At 43.8% G+C, this 13668-nt stretch overlaps 1 protein-coding gene across 4 annotated transcripts in view; it reads right to left on the bottom strand.

Annotated features, from left to right (window-relative positions):
* The window catches only part of KCNIP4 (potassium voltage-gated channel interacting protein 4), a 929844-nt gene that overhangs the window by 440901 nt on the left and 475275 nt on the right, over positions 1-13668 (bottom strand). The window lies entirely within an intron of this gene.

Here is a 13668-nt window from a genome sequence, read left to right as displayed (position 1 = left end):
ACAGGTCCCAGGACGGAGCCCTGTGGTACCCCACTTGAGACATTCATCCAGCTGGATGTGAAGCCATTTACAACCACCCTTTGAGTCCGATCACTAAGCCAGTTATGAATCCACCTAACAGTTGCCTGGTCCATTGCATACTTGGTCATTTTTTCAATAAGGATGATGTGAGATACTTTGTCAAATGCTTTGCTGAAGTCAAGATATACTATATCTACAGCATTTCCCTGATCCACCCAGTCAGTGATTCTGTCATAGAAGGAAATTAAGTTAGTCTGACATGACTTGTTAGTTACAAACCCATGCTGACTCTGGTTAATCACTTCATTCTTATCCATGTACTTACATACATGTTGTTTAATAATTTGTTCAAAGATCTTTCCTGGTATAGAAGTACTGATCATTGGTGCCAATAATTATGGCCAGTCCTTACTAATGTAGATACAAATGAGGGGTCACTCACTGCTTGGTCGGATGCTCTGAAGAAAATTGTAAAAGAACATCAGCACTCCAGTTATAATAGTTTTAAATGCTTTATTCAATGGATATGCAGTGGGGAAAAAAAGTATTTAGTCAGCCACCAATTGTGCAAGTTCTCCCACTTAAAAAGATGCGAGAGGCCTGTAATTGACATCATAGGTCGACCTCAACTATGAGAGACAAAATGAGAAAACAAATCCTGAAAATAACATTGTCTGATTTGGAAAGAATTATTTTTCAAATTTTGGTGGAAAATAAGTATTTGGTCAATTACAAACAAGATTTCTGGCTCTCACAGACCTGTAACTTCTTCTTTAAGAGTCTCCTCTGTCCTCCACTCATTACCTGTAGTACCGGCACCTGTTTGAACTTGTTATCAGTATAAAAGACATCTGTCCGCAACCTCAAACAGTCACACTCCAAACTCCACTATGGTCAAGACCAAAGAGCTGTCGAAGGACACCAGAAACAAAATTGTAGCTCTGCACCAGGCTGGGAAGACTGAATCTGTAATAGTCGAGCAGCTTGGTGTGAAGAAATCAACTGTGGGAGCAATAATTAGAAAATGGAAGACATACAAGACCACTGATAATCTCCCTCGATCTGGAGCTCCACACAAGATCTCACCCTGTGGGATCAAAATGATCTCAAGAACGGTGAGCAAAAATCCCAGAACCACACGGGGGGACCTAGTGAATGACCTGCAGAGAGCTGGGACCAACGTTATGCTGCATTAGAGATGAATTGCCTTGATAAAGACCGATAAATGGTCAAAACGTTGGCTTATGTTCTGTGCCGCCAGATGTGTTATATTCGTTTAATAAAGCATTCAAAACTATCATAACTGGAGTGCCGAAGTTCTTTTATCTATTCTGCAGTCACTACTAATGCCACCGATTGCCAGAAATACTCAACAAAGCCCAGTGTGTACCGCCCAACCATTTGTACAGGATTCATGTAATGTAGCATTTATTTTAATTTTTTTTAACATTTGTGGCTCATTTAATTCTTACATTGTTTGAATGAGAATCATTAGAACATTTAGGTTAAAAAATATTAAAAACAATACACAGGGTGTCCTTACTACTTAAAATAAGTATGCTACGTGGCAGAAATTGAAATATGCCTTCATAAGCTCAACCACTTTAGTACAAATAATATTTGACATTTAGATTAAACTTAATAATATTCTGGAATAATAATCACACTTGGATTCTCCGCTTTCTAAACCAGCATAGTTTAATTTTCTTAAACAATGTGCCGTAGATATTTTTTACATTTAATTAATCTAAGAACTTATTGTAAGTATAACGTTACTATTGCAAAATAGTCTTCTTTGTACTTTAATTGAAAATCAACCATGTGGTACAGACTATATTAATATTATGAATGTAAACCTCTTAACCAAATGCAGCGCAATTAACATATTAGTATTATGACTATATTTCTGTTATTGTCTCAATATTTTTCATTTATATTGTTTAGCTGACTTTAAAGCAGAAAATGTAATATTTACCCCCTACCAAGCCAGATATAACTTCTTTTTAATATACAGTATCTATATCTTTGTTGCTATATTATATCCTTATACTGTATTACTTTTACTTGTTTTTGTTGCACAATTTGCCAAATTTGTAAAACATTGGAAACAAATATTATTTTTTTTACGTAGTTAATAAAATAGTACAAATAGGATGTTAAATGTGTTGCATGAGGTATTTTTTAGGGTTATAAGGTAGCCAAATATTGCAGGGGTGGTCCAAAACACAAAGTTGAATTTTATAGTAAATTTCTATTTCATTTAAGAATCAAATCACTCTTCTAATATACTTCAATTAAAAGCAAGCCTGCTTTTTTCCTACTTTTGATGATATTTTGTTTGAGAATCTCCAGTGTATCTTGGGATACTCAAACGGAAGTTAATAATGGGGCCCTGACTGGGGCATTGCCACAGCTGCTGTCCTCATCTTGAAATGAAGTGTCATGAGTGACGTTCGTTTCAGGGGCAGGGCTGGTACCCTCTCTACTAAACATGTGCAAGTTGCCCATTCTGACACATGCTCAGTATGCGCTCCCTGCTCACTGCGCAGTATAGATAATTTTTTTTCAAATGGCATATTTCCAACAATTCTATGGCCAAAAAATTTAGAAAAAGAGCTTCTAACATAGAGGCTCTTTTTCTAAAATTTTTGGCCATAGAAGTGGAAATATGCCATTTGAAAAAAAAATATCAATACATATAATGCCCATTATCCATAAGTTTTTATAGGGCAGATGTATGCAAAAAACCCAACATTTATTTTTGGCACACATTTGTCAGATTTACATCTACTGTTATTTTTATTGTTGACAGGTGCTAACAAAGCAGTATGAAACTTCAAAAAATAAATAAAAAGCTGCACCTGGATAGCTATGACTAGAACCAGGCCATCTGTTCACTATTATCACTGTGGGATGTTGAGCAGTCTGAGTTGTGTTGGAGCTGGAGAGAGACAAGCCAGAATCTCCCTGCTAATATAACTGGTTGCGATGGATGATAGCTGTTTTCTGTGACCAATCTGGGACTAGCTCAGCCGTGTCTGAATAGTGAGGGTCTATATTGTTTAGTTAGTGCCTAGACAAGGCTAGGGATTTTATTTTTCTAGTCTTGTTTTTGGTACTGTGCAACCAGCGGAAATAACACTATTCTGTGTCTGATTTAAAACCATGTGGATTTGTGTTCCAAGCGGCTACCCAAGAGATTGAACCCCTACCCACAAGATATATTAAAGGTATATGTTCTTAAAGTAAATTGGTCCCCAAAAGTAATATATCAAATTATTGGCCTAGTTGTGCTCAAAATTGTAGGCCTTTGGTCGGTGTCACATGTCTGATTTATGGTAAAAATATTGACTGCTTAATATGGATTAGCCACAGATCTCCAGCCCTGAACTCAACAGCCTCATATATACCTATGAAGCTGTCATATTTGGGCCAGGAGATTTGCTCCTAGTCTGCGGTCGATACTCAGACCATGAATTTCGGAGGCGTGAGGCTCGCCTATGTTAGGGCACAGCAAAATACTGTATATCCTAACAATCCAGAAATTCCTAATCAGTAGGGGAGCACGTACACAGCAATTACTGTTCCTCAAAACTTGAGTCAACCTATGGTCCTTGGAGTCAGGGCAAACACAAACTGCCCATATACCAGGATGACAAAAATGTAGCCAATGTTCCATTTGCAATAAAGGGTTAAATTATATATTTTAACAATGAAAATATACTTCCAATATTTTTCCTTTGAAAAGGACTGGCATCTGTGATGAGTATGTCCCGCCTGTCTTTGGAGTTTGCCAAAGGGTAAAAAAAAAACCTCTATATCAATTATCATGTAACCACCTGTTTCAAGCAGTATTTTTGGACAGCACATTCTACAATATGCCGACATTTCACATTTTGCTAGAAGTATTATTTTCCACTGCACAAAAGCAATCATTATGTCTACATTAGGTTATGGAAGCTAACGGTGACATATATCCTCCACTTATCTGGAGCAGATATTTCATGAATATGAAGGTCATAACATTGAGTGATCGCGCTATTAAAATAGTGAATCATCATGTGACATTCTGTGATGTGCATTATATTTATCTGTCAATGACACAATCAGATTTTGTCAAATGACCATTTAGATTTCATCCAGGACATAAAAAGATGTGAAAATGAGGATAATGATGACACATTTTTCTTCTTGGAGAAACACACGGTATAAATTAAATGATATATTGTTAAACTCACATGTCTGATGTAGAAACACAGATTGGATATGGTGTGATGGTAAAAACTAGGAAAAATTCCAATATAATTTTTACAGGGTTCTTTTTGCATTTAGTTAAGATTATACAATTACTCTGGCAGCGAGAGAAGACCGGGTCCGTCATCTCCATTGGTCCACATTCACATCTCCCATTCTCATATACTCTGTAAATTGATTGGAGGAGTGTGGCGGAGATGCCGGTAATGATGGTTCAATAAAAGACATTACAACTAGGGTTAAATGCCCAATAAGAAGGTAAAACTCTTAGCAGTTTCAGCTTTTGAAGAGGTGCAACAGTCATATACAGGTAGAGGTACATTTCAGCAATAACACCAGTCTTTAGAATAAAGAATAAAGAAAACTTCTGTGTCGAAAATGACCCCAAGACAGTGAGCGTGCTGCTTAGGAGTTATGGTTGAACCACCCAAGGAAATTGCAATATGAGGTATAGGTAGGTTGCTAGAGGGAGGAAACACGAGAAATTCAGGTTTGGAGAGATTCCGTTTTAGATAGAGGGAGAACATGATTTTAGAGACAGCGGATAGACAGTCACTGGTATTTTGTAATAATGCGACATGATGTCAGGAGACAATGTGTGTAATTGGGTGTCATCAGCATAGAGATGGTACTGAAAACTGAATCTACTGAACGTTTGTCCAATAGGGGCGGTGTATAGACAGAAAAGGAGGGGGCCTAGGACTGAGCCGTGAAGAACCCCTGTAGTAAGGGGAAGAGTAGAGGAATAATAGCCTGCAAAAGATACAGTAAAGGAGCAGTCTGAGAGGAACCAGGAGAGAGCAGTATCCTTGAGGCTAAAAGAGAGGAGCTGGTGATCCACAGTCTCAAATGCTGCAGAGAGGTCCAGGAGAATCAGCATGGAGTAGTGGCCATTAAATTTAGCTGTTAGTAGATGTGAGGGTAGTTTCAGTAGAGTGTAAAGAGTGGAAACCAGATTGTAAAAGGTCAAGAAGAGAGTTATCTGAGAGATTGGGAATTAGAGAGTGGACTAAGGGGTTATGATGGCATGTTTGAAGGAGTAGGGAAAGATTCCGGAAGAAAGAGAAGAAGTTAAATATTTTAGTTAGTTGGGTAGTGACAGCCAGGCAGAGAAACTGAAGGAGATATGAGGGAATAGGGTCATTGGTGCAGGTTGTAGGGCGAGAAGAAGCAAGGAACCTAGTAACTTCTTCTTCTGTGATAGGTTCGAGATGATGTCAGGTACCTCTCGTTGAAGCTCAGCTCTAGGATGACGGAGTCTCATCACATCGTACATGTGTTCCATTTGAATGAAACATCATTGCTCATGTGTGCCACATGGGACCTTCATTCATGAGATTGGTGGGGATACCAGCAATGGGCCTCACAGAAATTAGACATTTGTCCCTTATGATGCGTGGAGATAAGCTACCAGAATTAGTTTCAGCCAGATTTGCTTGAATTGGTTGTCAGATTCTATTTGGTCTGAATAAAATTTGATTTGACTCAAAAGTGCCCTGAATAAAGGTTTATAATGTACTCAGCTCTCATTTGACCCCAAAGTACAATAAAAAAAGGAGAAGGAAGGGGTTAAAGACAAACAACCCCTTTTACTCATCTGTCCTACTCCCTCACCTCCTTACGTCACCTCCTTCGCCTCCTTAGCTTTCCTGATCCTCCTCATGGGCCTTCTGGTGCTGAGGCCCGAATGCAGTCATGGTCACCATTTTGCTGGCTTCATGGAAATGGAATGTCAAAAATGTTGGATTTGCCTAATGCTGTGGATAGGTGATTAATTTTGTGCGAGAACCTCTTTAAGACAAAAATTACATCTTTTGGAGACATCTAGCATTAATTCTGGCACAACTAGCACAACTGATTCCCTTGTAAACTATAAAACCAGATCAAAAGTCAGAACTCAGCATCAGCGCTGGAGATATGTGACCGATCCCTAACAAATGATGTAGCAGCATAATTTATTGCCAAATGTAAAAAAAGGAACATAAACTTTGTGTCCCACAGCAACCCAGGTGCCACAACAAAGTAATAAACGTATGTATAAAATATATATATACGGCAACTAAAATTCCTTGTCAGATCGTCCTTCCATAGTGATGACAGTCAAGGACATTACTGCAGGCACAGTAGACTATGTGACAATTATATGGGCCACACATCCAGTCAAAAATAGCATAAGGTTAATTATTTTTAGCAATTTAATTCAGAGATAAAACGTAAAACTTTTTGGTTGAAATATAATGTAGTTCATTTGTTCCATCATCATCTTCTTTAAGGAAAATTCACACGACAGAGGTCTTTATCCTTTTTTAGCTCTAAAAACACATTGAGTTAAAGTGATGTTCGGAGATATTAGGTAATAAATAGAGAATATATTTCCAATTTACAAGCAAGCTTCGGTCTACTCTCTGAAGAGCCTAAAAGTCGTTTCATCCCTCCTGCAGCTGCACATCTGAGCTTTACATTGCAGTCATCATGTACCACCTTCACTAGTTTCCATATAGATTGCTTACAATAGCCAAAACATATCATCAAAGCAAATTGTCTCCCTATGGCTGACGGGAGTCCTCTGCATGAAAAGAAAATGCACATTGAGTTGTGGCCAATGATCAAGACGTTTAGACCTCAAAATCAATACAGCATGTAGGTGTGTGGCTCATCATCTGGCGGCACATAGATTGCCTAAGGCTCCATAGTATGTGTGTCTCCATGCTCTTTTGTATGCAAGAAGACTTAAAGGGGTATTCCAATCTCCAAGATCCTATCCCAATATGTAGTAGGTGTAATAATAATAATATTAGCAAATACCTTCAATTAGAAATGTAGTATAGTATTTTGGATTTGCTATTTCTCTTTCCTCATGGTGCCATGCATTGCAGGACTTTAGGTATCCCACTAGCAGCTAGCTAACTGTCACTTTATCAGTGGTCGTAACCATGGATACCCAAGGTCCTGCAATGCCTGTGACGCGCCCCCTGGGCCATATTCTTTAGGGGAATACCCGGAGCCGGATCGGATGGGGGTTGTAGTCTCCGAGTGGCTGTGACCCGGTCCGTGCCCAGGGTGTCAAGCTCAGAGTATGTGGCAGTCCTACAGATGTTACAAAGTTCTTTATGTCGACTACGCCACCCGTTGGATTGCGGTCACTACGGCCGCCGCTGCAGCAGGGTCCGCTGAGGCTGATGGTGTTGGTGCAGCTTTAGATAGTATAACCCCCAACGGGAGGGGTATGGCCTCAGGGGGTCAGGTGCAGAGGATGGGGGTTGTGGTGGTGCAGCGTAGATGATAATTAAAGACAGAGTCGGGTTGTGCAGTTCAGGGTGTTTACTTACTGCAGATATTCCGGTCACTCCGGCCTTGAGTGACCACCCGAGCCGTGCTGCGTCCACCAGGTCCTGGATTCAGCCAACCCCCAAGCAAGTCCGGAGCGTGTCCCTGAGCCCTCCTTCTTGTCCTTTCTTCTGGCCGTCCCCACCAGGGATCCACCTAGGTCCAGCTCCCTCGGGCCTTCTGTTGGGAGACCCTTGGCCTTGGGTTCCCTGACCCTACACGTGGTTTGCCTTCAGGGTGGATGTGGTGGGTGGCCGTGGCAGATCCTGCCCACGGCCTCCGGTCTCTGGCTGAGGTATGCTTTAGCCCCCACCAGTTTGGGATCCGGTACCCTGTTGCCAACTCTTCACCCTAGGGTTGTACTCGGGTTCTCAGAGTTCCTTCTGTCTCCCCCTCTGGGTCTTTCTTGCTCCACTCTCACTCTCTCTGGGGCTGCTCTGCTCCTCTTCCTCTGACTTCTCACAGACTGACTGACTGTGGCTGACTGACTGACCCTGATCTTAGATGGTGCCCACCTTAAATACTCCCTCTATGTGTGAGCTCAGGTGACCAGCACCCAATGAGCTCCTATCTTTACCCAGGCTGCTCCCCCTATCTGCCCCTACACTACTGGGATGTACCACCCCCCTCCCACTCCAGCCAGGAACAGACTCGGTCATACCTGCACATTTCTAAGTGGGAGTACCGTTGGTCTGTTCCTCGGAAATGGGATGTGTGTAGTGCATGCAGCTTTCTGAGCTCAGTTCCACACTCCATCCTTACCCGGGAGTGGAATACCACACCTCTGGCTTGAGGTGTAATACCCCTGTAGCAGCCGAATCCTCAGGGTGCTACATTCCCCCCTGGTAAATCACAGCACGTCCTCGGGCTGTAAGATATAAAACAACACCAAAACATACAATTTTTGCATAAACAACATAATAAAAACATATAAAACATATATATCAGCAATAAAAATTTTTTTTTTTTTTTTTTCATAAATAACATTCTCGTAGACTTCTCTTGCTTCTAGCTCCTCCTCCGGACACTGTGCAACGTGTGCCCGGGAAAAATGCAACAGTTTCTCTAGAAAAATGGTTTTCCTATAAAACCGGTAGGGGGCGCTTTAGGAAGCGCAACTATATACAATGGGATATGGCCGCTCTCAGTCCTCGGCCAGGTATTTAGGAAAGGGATGACCGCTCTCAGTCCTCGGTCAGAGGGATTAAGGGAAATACGGGTAACAGTTCAATTCTCTGGTCCCAACGGGGACTATAATAGCAGCAACGGTTCACTGTGCCCCGACGGGCAACTATATACAGCTTCTACTCCGCTGTACTCAACGACGACGTCCTCCTGCTCTTTCTTTGTGGACAGTTTCAGTTTCAGACCCGTTCGGGCACGTATGCTGGGCAAACAGGTCTTCACCCAGATGCGGCACTCTTGGTTTTATGGGCGCGGTGGTGGTGGCGCCCGGGTTGCCCAGGCCTTGCGGCCAGGCCTGGGGCACCTGGAAAGTGAAGGGCACCGTAAGGACGGCGGCGCCCTGGGCTACTTGGCCCTGCGACCAGGCCGGTGGCTCCGCGGAGGTAGGGGGCGCTGTTGGTATTGCGGCGCCCGGGGGTACTAGGCCTTGCGACCAGGCTGGTGGTACTTCCTGCTTGGTCACGCTCGGGGTCGAGGCGTGTGACATCACAGGGGTCGCGGCTCCCGTTTGAGGCCTAGTCTGCGGCGGTGACGTTGCAGCGACGGGCACGGCAGGGGATACTTCGGGCTCTGCGACGGGGAGCTGGGGCAGGTACGCGGTTTCCCGGTTTGGGGTAGAGACGTCCCCTTTACCTGCCTCCTTTCGTTCGGCTCCCTTCTCGGCGCCGTCTCCGGCCTTCAGTCCTCCTGCGCCATCCTCAGAGGCGGTCTGTCTCCTCGTCTCGGGTGGCGTGCTCCGCTGACGAGTTCTTGTCTGCTGGACCATCTCACGGCTCCATTCTGCTAACGTCTCTCGCTGCACCCGGGCCATCCTCCGTGCGAGGCCCTCCAGCGCAGTCTGTGCACACTCCCGATCTCGGGGGAGCTGTGCCAGGACCTCCACTAAGCCTAGTGGGGTCGTTGCTTCTAGCAGGCTCCTGACCAACGGGTCGGTGCTGCTCTGCTCTCCTCTCGTTGTCTCCAGCAGGCTCCTGGCCAGCGGGCCGGTGCTGCTCTGCTCTTCTTCCATCTCCGGGTAAGCTTCTTCTGGACTCAGCTCTAGGCTTCTTGTCTCCGGGTGCGCTCTCTCCAGACTGCTCCAGGCGACACCCATCTTTGCTCTCTTCTTCTCAGTCCTCCCACTTCGAGGGCGGTCCCGGGGCCACTTGGTGATTGTCAGCTCCAGGGGCAGTTCTTTCACGCTGACAGACACCTCTAGCATCACAGTCTCTGTTGGTGGGGGCGGTTTCCACTTTTGGCGCCATTTTCGGTCCTGGCCCACGATGGGAGGTGACCTCTTGCCACCCTCTGGCACGCCCATAATGGCGTCCGCTCTTCCAAGGCGGGAAATCTTTGGAAATGGCGGGAATCGTCTCCCAGTGGCGGGAAACTCCATGGATGGCGGGAAAAAGCTGCAAATGGCGGACAACCAGCGGGAAACGACCTGTGATGGGGCCCGATGGCGGGGACCCTCCGGAACCGGCAGGAGACTTCTTTTTAAGGTAACGATGTACTTTTCTTCAGGCACGCAGTACCCGGATGTTGCGGGCACGTAATCCTGCCGACTACGCCAAAGTTGACGCGCCCCCTGAGCCATATTCTTTAGGGGAATACCCGGAGCCGGATCGGATGGGGGTTGTAGTCTCCGAGTGGCTGTGACCCGGTCCGTGCCCAGGGTGTCAAGCTCAGAGTATGTGGCAGTCCTACAGATGTTACAAAGTTCTTTATGTCGACTACGCCACCCGTTGGATTGCGGTCACTACGGCCGCCGCTGCAGCAGGGTCCGCTGAGGCTGATGGTGTTGGTGCAGCTTTAGATAGTATAACCCCCAACGGGAGGGGTATGGCCTCAGGGGGTCAGGTGCAGAGGATGGGGGTTGTGGTGGTGCAGCGTAGATGATAATTAAAGACAGAGTCGGGTTGTGCAGTTCAGGGTGTTTACTTACTGCAGATATTCCGGTCACTCCGGCCTTGAGTGACCACCCGAGCCGTGCTGCGTCCACCAGGTCCTGGATTCAGCCAACCCCCAAGCAAGTCCGGAGCGTGTCCCTGAGCCCTCCTTCTTGTCCTTTCTTCTGGCCGTCCCCACCAGGGATCCACCTAGGTCCAGCTCCCTCGGGCCTTCTGTTGGGAGACCCTTGGCCTTGGGTTCCCTGACCCTACACGTGGTTTGCCTTCAGGGTGGATGTGGTGGGTGGCCGTAGCAGATCCTGCCCACGGCCTCCGGTCTCTGGCTGAGGTATGCTTTAGCCCCCACCAGTTTGGGATCCGGTACCCTGTTGCCAACTCTTCACCCTAGGGTTGTACTCGGGTTCTCAGAGTTCCTTCTGTCTCCCCCTCTGGGTCTTTCTTGCTCCACTCTCACTCTCTCTGGGGCTGCTCTGCTCCTCTTCCTCTGACTTCTCACAGACTGACTGACTGTGGCTGACTGACTGACCCTGATCTTAGATGGTGCCCACCTTAAATACTCCCTCTATGTGTGAGCTCAGGTGACCAGCACCCAATGAGCTCCTATCTTTACCCAGGCTGCTCCCCCTATCTGCCCCTACACTACTGGGATGTACCACCCCCCTCCCACTCCAGCCAGGAACAGACTCGGTCGTACCTGCACATTTCTAAGTGGGAGTACCGTTGGTCTGTTCCTCGGAAATGGGATGTGTGTAGTGCATGCAGCTTTCTGAGCTCAGTTCCACACTCCATCCTTACCCGGGAGTGGAATACCACACCTCTGGCTTGAGGTGTAATACCCCTGTAGCAGCCGAATCCTCAGGGTGCTACACCTGCACATGAGGGGAGAGACATAGTGAATCCAAAATACTATACTACATTTCTAATTGAAGGTATTTGCTAATATTATTATTATATCTACTACATATTGGGATAGGATCTTGGAGATGGGAATACCCCTTTAACAATAAAAAAAAGTTTACAAATATCAAAATAAAATGCTGCAATCTCTGCAAGAATAAATCAGGAACTATGAGTTACGATTTTCCTTGTCAGTACAGTGTGTAACTATGAAGTAAAGCACTATTAGTATTTATTGTGGAAAGCCATATATAGGGACACAATCCCTTGATAAGGGGAATGATAGCACCCATTTCTCCATTTTTCTGATATATTTCCAGGAAGAATAAAAGAGAAATTTATTAAATGAAAAATCCTTATGCAGTTTCATATTTCTGCCACAGATATTCTCAATGCGGCACCATTTATTTCACAGAATGTAATGTAACAAAGAGTATTGTATTATAAGAACTCACCAAAACTGCTACTTGTGCTGTAAGTCTGATGAAAAGCTGTTAACTTTTAGCAATCGGAAGATATCTAAATGTAACTGTGGCATAATTAAAATAGTTTCAGAATAAGCTTCATGTGTGTATATATACATAAGCAATAATATTATCCCTAGCTATTAAATAATTCTATCCTACATCTTTCATCAGCTTTTCTCAATGTGGGCTCCATCTTTAATTTTCAGTTGTCTACCAGCTAGTGGGTGGAGATCAGCTGCTGTGATAAACAGTACACAGAGAGATGAAGGAATCCTGCTTTCCTTTCTCTATTTAGCTAAGAAAGTTACAATGGCCTACAGAAACTGCACTACTTAAAACATTACTTTTATCGATTAACCTTAAGTGATATGTGGTAGGACCATGTTACAGATTTTATGTTTGGATTCAAGTTACATCTCTAAGAGCCCAAATGTTCCCAGCCAATCAGAAATGCTAAAGAGGTAACATAAATAATTTTATCTTCTTCTGATTAAGAAGTTTGAAACCCCATTAAGAAATAAGAGGGAGCTTTCGTGGTTGGCCGTTGCACATGCAAAAAAAAGTCTTACTGGTGACAGATTATTTTTAAGTTCACGCCCCACATTGACACTACTTTAAATGGGTATTCTCATGTTATTAAATTGCCTTAGCTAGACAGCATGAAAATAAGCAAGCTTGCAATTGATTTCTGTATTCTATCTGCTATCATTCTCCTGCTGCAAAAACTTTTATCTTACATCATGTACAGCTTGTTTCCAAGGAGCTTGGTCATCAGAGCCTGGCTGAATGTGTACAATAGTTACATTACAAGAGATATCAGCCACCAGGGTTGCCAACTCATCTTTCTATTTTTTCTCTACAGCTTATCAAAAAATTGCGTACAGACAATATTTTTTACAGACACATTGGAAAACCATAATAAAGCACTACGAAGAGATACATTTCTGCAGCCCATAATTCTGATATGAAGACATCAGCTGCATTCACTGTAAACTGTAAAATGATGATAATTACAGTCAAAATTATCTGTGTAAGCTTCTTCAGCTTCAGCTTTTTAGGAACTGTCCTGGAATTTGTAGTTTTATTGACAACCCTGCTAGCCACCTCTTTCAGGCTCATTTAGTTCTATACAGCAGCTAGCTGCTCACCTCCCTCTATCTATCTCAGTTCTTAACACTCCTGCATATTCATAATCGCCCGACATCCAGCATCAGCATTTTTTTAGATAAGTTCTCCTAATCATGGCTCTCACTTTCCTGAGCTGTGTGCTTGTTCAAATTCACTGTTATCTCTATATGTAAACACTGAACAAACACTGGCAGACTGTTAATGTGTTGTAACAGGACAATACTCTTGGACCAGAACTGTCATTCAAGGAGGGCGATCCATCCCACAGCAACCAAGAAGTAAAGAGACTGCAGATCTGTGCAGTGCTCAAGAGAATACTCCTTTAATAGAAGGTGCATTTAAGAGCAACAGAGCAAAAGAGGATTTTACTAGTTAAATTTTTATATAGTCATGTTATAATTTTCTGTCTAATGACCCAAAATGAATAGGAATTTTGAATGACCCCCTTTAATGCTCCTCATTGAAGCTGCTTTAAAAGTTTTTAGGGAATTCCATTATCT

This window comes from Phyllobates terribilis, unplaced genomic scaffold, assembly GCF_046119375.1.
Source record: "Phyllobates terribilis strain yellow unplaced genomic scaffold, ASM4611937v1 Scaffold_1__5_contigs__length_1240528914, whole genome shotgun sequence".
Lineage (NCBI taxonomy): Eukaryota > Metazoa > Chordata > Amphibia > Anura > Dendrobatidae > Phyllobates > Phyllobates terribilis.
The sequence above is the reverse complement of the archived record's forward strand: the minus strand, read 5'-3'. Positions and strand labels throughout refer to the sequence as shown.